This window comes from Aulonocara stuartgranti, assembly GCF_965226115.1.
Source record: "Aulonocara stuartgranti genome assembly, chromosome: 3".
Classification (NCBI taxonomy): Eukaryota; Metazoa; Chordata; class Actinopteri; order Cichliformes; family Cichlidae; genus Aulonocara; species Aulonocara stuartgranti.
The window spans coordinates 66,891,548-66,900,710 of NC_138941.1; positions in this window are offsets into that span (position 1 = coordinate 66,891,548).

Consider the following 9,163-nt stretch of genomic DNA (forward strand, 5'->3'; position numbering starts at 1 on the left):
CCAGCAATACGTTTTCAACAACAGAAGACAAGTTGAGTGTTTGCAAAAACAGTCACAGACATAAAAGCTTCTCTCTCGCTCTGCTGCCTGAATGACTGTCAGCTGGTTGGTAAATATTCCCTGGACAAAATTCCCTCGGTGGTGTTGTTGAATTTTCCCTTTTTAACATCAAAGCTCCAGAGCTTCTGTCACCACACCCACAGTGCTGCGTGTATTGCTGTTGTCTCTTGTCAATGTATGATCAGACACACAACACACACAGTCAGTCTGTACCAGTGACAAACACTCACTGCTGAAGCAGATTCACCTGCATACAGTTCAGCATCCAATAATTAATCAGAAAGTGAAATGATTGATCTTGATTTTAAGACTATTCTGAAGTGAAGACTTAACAAGGCTTAGACTCACTTCTCCACATGGCTGATGACACAGAGCTTTTCAGGCCTTTTTAGAGCAAATGTTGTTGAGAAAGCAAATAAAAATATGGTGTCATATGCTCCAACTTGTTTTGAGTAAAAATCGCTTGAAAAGAAAAACATTGTGGTTTAAGTTTATTTTCTTTCAAGTGATGATTCCACAACAACACTTCCACAGTGTTTCCTGGTACTGATTTGATAAACATAAAGTTGCTCTTGTTCTTTTCACTTGCAATTACACAAGGAAGTGAACATTTAATGCTTCCACTATTTTTGCATCTCATTTGTCCTCCTGGTTTTGAAAATGTCTTGCTGGCATATTTCTGCCTCAGTGTGAGAAAAACTAAAGAAGAAATTCTTTTTTTTTTAGGTACATCAATGATGGTCAGTTTGATCCAGGACATGTTTAGTTATCCAAAAATGTCAGAAATGAAAAAAAAAACAAAAAAAAAAAACAACATTGTTTATATATCTCATTATTAACCCGGAATCCCCCGGCAGCCTACATCTATTGCAGCATAACTAAGGGAGGATTCAGGGTCACCTGGTCCAGCCCTAACTATATGCTTTAGCAAAAAGGAAAGTTTTAAGCCTAATCTTGAAAGTAGAGATAGTGTCTGTCTCCTGAATCCAAACTGGAAGCTGGTTCCACAGAAGAGGGGCCTGAAAACTGAAGGCTCTGCCTCCCATTCTACTTTTAAATACTCTAGGAACAACAAGTAGGCCTACAGAGCGAGAGCGAAGTGCTCTAATAGGGTGATATGGTACTACAAGGTCATTAAGATAAGATGGGGCCTGATTATTTAAGGATTTTGAATTCAATTCTGGATTTAACAGGAAGCCAATGAAGGGAAGCCAAAACAGGAGAAATATGCTCTCTCTTTCTAGTCCCTGTCAGGACTCTTGCTGCAGCATTTTGGATTAGCTGAAGGCTTTTCAGCGAGTTTTTTGGACATCCTGATAATAATGAATGACAGTCGTCCAGCCTGGAAGTAATAAATGCATGAACTAGTTTTTCAGCGTCACTCTGAGACAGGATATTTCTAACTTTAGGATGATCAGTGCTGATCAGGGCTGTGACGTCTCACATTGAACAGAACAGGCTGGAGTTCACACGAACTGGAAGTTGGTAGAGATGCAGGTATGCAGTCTTTCTGGGTCCCACAGACTATCACCTACAATGAATAAACAAATGAAATTGCTGTAAATTTTGTAGAATTACATTTTAATATTATTTTAAAAATAAAATGTATTTTGTATTGTATTAAATAGAGTCAAATAAAAGTCTTTATAAAGCTTTTTTTTTTCAATAGAATTTGTTTTTCAATAGATTCGACACCACAGTGTCTGCTCCCACCCCCACAACCTCACCTGTAGTCAGCCTGGAATCCAGAGCCACACCACTGTGCCAGCCTCTCTCTTCACATGTTGCCTCCTGTGAGATTCCTGACCGACCCTCCTGGGTGATAAGTTAGCAGTGATGCAGGTGGATGCTTCTCTGGTGTCCTGGATTGTTGATTACCTGACAGGAAGACCACAATATGTACGTCTCCCACAGTGTGTGTCTGACAAGGTGATTAGCAACACAGGGGCACCACAGGGGACTGTCCTCTCCCCCTTCCTCTTCACCCTCTACACCACAGACTTCAGCCACTGCACAGAGACCTGCCATCTTCAGAAGTTTTCTGATGACTCTGCGGTGGTTGGATGCATCAGCAGGGATGATGAGACAGAGTACCGGGCTGTGGTCGACTCCTTTGTCACGTGGTGTGAGCAGAATCATCTGCAGCTCAACGTGGCAAAGACCAAGGAACTGATCGTGGACTTCAGGAAGACCAGGAAACACTTGACCCCTGTTTCAATCCAGGGGGTCAGTGTTGACATTGTGGAGGACTATAAATACCTTGGAGTACACATTGACAATAAACTGGACTGGGCTAAAAACACCACAGCACTTTACAGGAAGGGCCAGAGTCGTCTCTATTTTTTGAGGCGACTGAGGTCCTTCAACATCTGCCAGAAAATGCTGAGGATTTTCTATGAGTCTGTTGTGGCCAGTGCGATCCTCTATGCTGTTGCATGCTGGGGGAGCAGGCTGAGGGTCGCAGATGCCAACAGACTCAATAAACTGATCCGTAAGGCCAGCAATGTTGTGGGGATGGAGCTGGACTCCCTCAAGGTGGTGTCGGAGAGGCGGATGCTGTCCAAGATAAAGACAATGTTGGATAACACCTCCCACCCACTCCATGACATGTTGGTCAGTCACAGGAGCACGTTCAGTGAGAGACTGAGATTACCGAAAAGCACCACTGAACGACACAGGAAATCATTCCTGCCTGTGGCCATCTCCCTGTACAACGCATCCACTTAACACACTGTTTGCTGCTACAACTACACATGTTTCTTTTCCAAATATTTATTTATAAGTGACTTATGTATATATATGCATGTATATATGGTGCTATTCTTAGTTAGTGTACTGTCTGTCTTTTTACTGTTTGTTTATAATGGAGCACTGTAACGAACAATAATTTCCCCCTAGGGATCAATACAGCTGATTCTGATTTAATGATATTTATATAATGAAAAGCTGATTTTTGTTTCGTTAAGACTCTCTCACAATCACAACTCTGCACAAATTCCACGAATGATTCACTTCCTTGTAAATCATCAGGTAATGAAACAGTTCTAATGGAAGCTTCAGACGTCACTGATCATGTGACGTGTGGCATTTTTTGTTTTTGTTTTTGTTTACACACGCGCTAGAATGTCACCTTTAAGCTAAAGAACACAGTTGGCAGAGAATGAAGAGGTGACAGGAGAGTGTCCTATCTCGTTGGACGGCGAGACACTAGCCACGTGTGTCACACACAGAACAGCGGCGGGCAAAGTTAGGAGCTCTGCCCATCGGGATAAGTTTTGACGCTGTCATTTATGAAGGAAGATAAATAAAAGAAAGTGACTGCTGTTGTCCACTTTTTTCGTCAGTGGAGACTTGAGCGGGGTGGCAGAATGGATTGTTTAAGCTAATTTTTTAAGAGTTATGGATCTGATCTGATCTGAATCTGGTGCTTTAAGTTTGATTGTACATGTCAATGTATAATTTTTTCTGTGTATCAATTTATATGAAATATATATAGAGAGGTGAAACATCTATTATGCAGCAAGTACTTAAGCAGTAATTACTTAAGCTGCTACGGTATGTCCTGCACAATTTTCGTCACTTTCCTTATAAAATACCTGGAAGTTAAGCAAGATTAAATCACTCCGTAATACAGCCTACACCTCAGAAAGTACAGAGTACTTACAGTGTAATTGTTTCCTGTAACTACCTGACTTGTTGCCCGCAAATTGAAACTAAATAAAGGTGATAAGCGCCTTAGTTCCTCCATAACTCAGCCCTCGCCCATAAAAGTACAGGGTACTTGTGCCATCGCCGTGGGTCATGTGAGGCAGAGCTTTTAGCTTTTTAACTTTCAGCCCCAGCTTGGATTTAGGAGACAGAAACCCTCTCTTATTTTAAGATGTGTGTTTCCTGATGTTTTTTTGAAATTTTCACAAATTACAGAAATAAGTGAGAATGTGAAATAATGTGTGACCTTCAGTTTTGAACAATGTTTCAAAAGTTGTTACTTCTCCAAAACGTACCAGGGCTACTGGCTAACTGATGATAACCATGACGAGGAGTTTATCTGCAACTCAGGCTTAGTCATGGTCTTCTCAGTTATCTGTTGTTTGGTTAAGAAAACATAAGACAAAGGAAGCATCAGACGTTCATGGCCATTGTTTTCTGAGCGGTTGTCCAGTGTTGGCCTCTTGAAATATTACTGAAATGCCTGCAAGGCTTATCCAGGGTATATTAATATGTGACCACTCATCATTAGCTGATTTGTCTTTGAATCATCTTTAAGTCTTGTTTTGTCATTGTGTTATTATCTGTACAACACTAAAATAGAGACAAGATTGGTTATTAGGAATATTATTGGTGGATATCCACAAGCAAAGGTAGGTCAAAATATCATCAGATGCCCACCTCATCTGTAGGTGTGAGATAAGAGAGAGATAAGATAAGATAAAACTTTATTAATCCCTCGGGTGGGTTCCTCTGGGAAATTTGGTTTCCAAAAGCACAGCACCGACAGAAGTTACAGAACGTGAGCAGAATATTATATATATACACAGATATATAAATACAGAGACATATATAAATAAAATATATGAAGGGGATAAATAGAATAAATAGGAATAAAAATACAAGTGAATTGCACATTTCAAGTATTGAGTCTATTGCACTGTTGACTATTTACAAAAGTATTGCACAAGGTATTGCACAGTGAGGTGAAGAGGCACTACAGCTTAGTTGTTCCCCCCTCCTTTGTCCTCCTGTCTCCCCTCCCTCTCCCCTCCAGAGAGGAGTTAAACAGTCTGATGGCGTGTGGGACAAAGGAGTTTTTAAGTCTGTTAGTTCTTGTCTTGGGGAGAAGCAACCTGTCACTGAACAGACTCTTCTGGTTGTTAATGGCCATGTGCAGAGGATGCCTGGCATTGTCCATAATGTCCATCAGTTTCTTTAGTGTCCTTTTCTCTGCCACTGTCACCAGAGTGTCCAGCTTCATGCCGACCACAGAGCCAGCCTTCCTGATCAGTTTCTCCAGCCTGGATGAGTCCTTCTTTGCTGTGCTGCTCCCCCAGCACACCACAGCATAGAAAAGTACTCCAGCAACCACTGACTGGTAAAACATCCTCAGGAGCTTCCTGCAGATGTTAAAAGACCTCAGCCTCCTGAGGAAGTACAGTCGGCTTTGGGCTTTTTTATACAGGTGCTCTGTGTTGCATGACCAGTCCAGTTTATTGTCCACCCACAGCCCGAGGTACTTGTACGTGTTGACCACCTCCACCTCCTCCCCCTCTATCTGAACCAGCAGATTCAAGTAAAGGGGGGAGTATTATATAGGACTACTTAATGAGCTAGATAATGGAGCCAGAAATTAAAGAATAATAATAGAACAAAAATAGTAATTAATATATAATATGACTATATGGTCAGATCCATGAGTACCGACCTTAAATTTACATCTTTTCTCTATATCTATACTTATCTCCCTGCAGTGAAGCTCAGTGTGTCCAGTGGTGGTGTGATATGGTAGACTGACGTAGTGCTGGACACTCCAGTATCAACAGGAGGCGGAGAACCAAACGGCAGTGTGGCAGTCGCAGCTGCTGGAGCTGGACCAGACAGTGACTTGGCAGCCACAGAGCATACGGTGGCACTGGTTACGGTGTGGCAGCTGCCAGCAGGTGCAGAACACAGTGAGGCAGAGGAGCAGGCTCAGAAAAAAATGATTCATCAATAATGGACTTTAGATAAATATAACATCTTTTCTTCCTTCTCTGTCCTTTCTTATCTTTTAACTATCTCTGAGTGAAGTTATCTCGCACTCTTTTGTCTCCCTGTGAAATACAGCAGATGGACTTTTTAGTGCTGTGAAATAATAACTTCCCAAAAATGCGTTAAACCAAAAGTAACAAGCCGGTTTTGAAAATGTAAGGAGCAAGTACAGATCAGTACACATCTCTCAAAAAAAGTGAAAGGTTGTTAAAAAAAAGTACCTGAAAATTCCTGTCTTGTCTGGAAGCTTTTGCAATCAAATTCATGACCTGAATGTGCTGTTGTGCCAAACATATTTGCTTTCCCAAGACAAGCTCTATAAACTCCCTCTTGTTAGTGTTTTTCTTTTACTTATTTGTGCATTTCTATTAGTATTTCAGTAATGACAGATCATTGGAAAGAACTGAACATGATTTCTAAAGATAGAGAAATTAATTAATCTTTAAGGCAAACTTGGACTTGGATGACCCATTATGGGAGAACAGAATCCCAGTGGTGATAGGATTTAACAGGGTTTCACAAATAAGAGTCTGAAAGGGAGAATGACAGAAAGCACAGATTTAAACCACGCAAAGTAGAGGCTTATTTGATGAAAAAAGACAGGCAAGAAGATGCTACAGTGTAACACTGTGGGAAAGTGGTAGTGATGTAAAGAACAGACTAGCAGCTGACACCCAGGAAAGCAGGTAGATGAATGGGAAAAGGATAAGAATAAGGTAACAGAGCAAAAATGGGATGAAAATAGTAATTATTTGCATGGGACTTTTTAAAACACAGTTACAAAGTGCTTCATAATTTTAAGAAAAGCTACACATTAAAGATAAGTACACTAGATGTGCCAGCTGCCTTTCAAACCATGTATGTCTCATCCATAAAAAAATCTTTGCAACTATCCCTGCTAGTAAAAGTGTTGTTTCCACAACACTGCTCCTCCCAAGGTCTACAAAGCCACTTGTGTCAGAATGTTCCCTAAACTTGCATACGCACAGAATATTTTTGGTCATCGTTTGGCTTAACTTAGCACAGCTGTATGCTTCCTTTCTATTGGCTGTGCAAAGGTACATCACAACATGCAGCAGTCAAAATTTGAATTTCAGTTCAATTCAGTTCTATTTTATTCATACAACACCAAATGAGAAGAACAGTCACCTCAAGGCGCTTTATATTGTAAGGTAGACCCTGCATAATACATACAGAGAAAAACCCAACAATCATATGACCCCCTATGATCAAGTCCTTTTAACAGGTAGAAACCTCCAGCAGAACCAGGCTCAGGGAGGGGCGGCCATCGGTCGTCACCGGTTGGGGTGAGAATAGGAAAACAGGACAAAAGACATGAAAGCAGCAAGTGAAAAGATTTTGACCACAGCATGTGCGAATACTGATACACTTGAGTTATGCTTTGCTCGGTACAGCAGGACACCTTTATTCCATGAAGCAAGCTATAGAAAAGACTGTCCAGTGTGAAAGGGAATGCTAACGTGCAAAAATGAGTTTTCAGCAGTTGTTTAAAACAAAAAACAGATTCAGCTGTTTTTAAAGTCTGTTGGTGTATTTAAGATGAGATAAGAGAAACCTTTATTAGTCCCCCACATTGGAAATGTTTTGGTCAAGACAGAAAGCGCAAGTAAAGAGCAGTAGAAAATAAGGAAAAATATTTTAGCATATTAGTAATACGTACAGTGGGGCAAAAAAGTATTTAGTCAGCCACCGATTGTGCAAGTCCCCCCACCTAAAATGATGACAGAGGTCAGTAATTTGCACCAGAGGTACACTTCAACTGTGAGAGACAGAATGTGAAAAAAAAATCCATGAATCCACATGGTAGGATTTGTAAAGAATTTATTCGTAAATCAGGGTGGAAAATAAGTATTTGGTCAATAACAAAAATACAAGTCAATACTTTGTAACATAACCTTTGTTGGCAATAACAGAGGTGAATAAACAGAATGAATGTAGCGACCTGCAATTGTGTTTTAGTCTGAATTACTGAATACTGAATACTCTAATCAGTCATTCAATCAATGAATCAATCAATCTTTATTAGCAGACTTTACGTCCATAGCTTAAAAAACAACAACAAAACATAAAACATTTGTAATGATATAAAACCATTATATACATAAAATACACAATTACTTAAAAGAAAACAATAAATACACAAACACTTCAACCAGTACTTCGTCAGATTGGATGAGTAACAGGAACCCCTCACTGTCTCTGTGAGCGCTAAAATTAGACTGTTAGAGCCATAAATGTGAACATTACATTTCTTAAAAGTACTTTAAAAGTCCAAACACCCACAGCTACAAACATCTGACTGGCACTACCTCCTCTAAGTTTTCTGCGAAGGATTCTCATTGCATCATTACATGCAGCATGCAGCTTCTACAATGTTTTTAAGATGACCACAAGGGGGCAGTATGTAACGGGGTGCAATACCCTTCAAACAAAACCAGTTTAACTGGAAGTGAACAAAAGCTGATTTGCAGTAGTATTTGCCTGCACATAGCGCTTACATCGTTGTCTGTATCTGTCATCATCATCATTAGTTTGATCAGTAATAAATATTTCACCTTCTTATGAACCTCAAGAGTTTTTTGGGACAGTTTAAACAGAGAAATTTACCTGTTCATCCTGTTTGGTTCTACATATCAAGACAGAACTTTCAACAGCATTTTACTTTATATCATATAACACACCATATTCAGTACTGCTTGGACTAAAAACAACCAGGTCATGATAAGAGGATTTATCAGTGTTTAATCTAATACACACCCAGCTGTGAGGAAAGCCACGTCACTATTCAAGTGTTTGTATGCGTCAGCGTTTTATTGTTGACTTTGATATTTTAATCTCTTCAAAGTGAATAAATAAAATTCTATTGTCTTGTTAAATAATAAGGAAGAAATCAGTAGATTTGAAAATGTTCTGGCATGTTGTTCAGTGCATGTGTTGACATTGTGAATGATTAGATAAACCTGAAACTGGAACTTTGTCGGTGTTGTGTTGATCAGAGTCAAGACTGAAACAGAAAGTCTTTTAACTGCTGACCGTGTTTATTAAATGTGTTCACTGTACTCTGGAATTGTGACCTTGTACATTTATTTATTTCACAGACTTTATCTTCATTTATGGACAGACATGTCATACAGAAACTGTCACACTTTTGTCACTTTGTTTTATGTCTCATAATCCCACCTACGGAATGAGCAGATAAGAAAAGAATGTGGTTGCTAAGGAGGTGTTGCTATGGACACTGCTGTCACACAGGTGCAGGGTGTGGGCTGTAGAAAACAGGATGACACGGAAATACAGGTTAGTTTGGTTTGTGGCTGTGACGGCACTTTACACACAG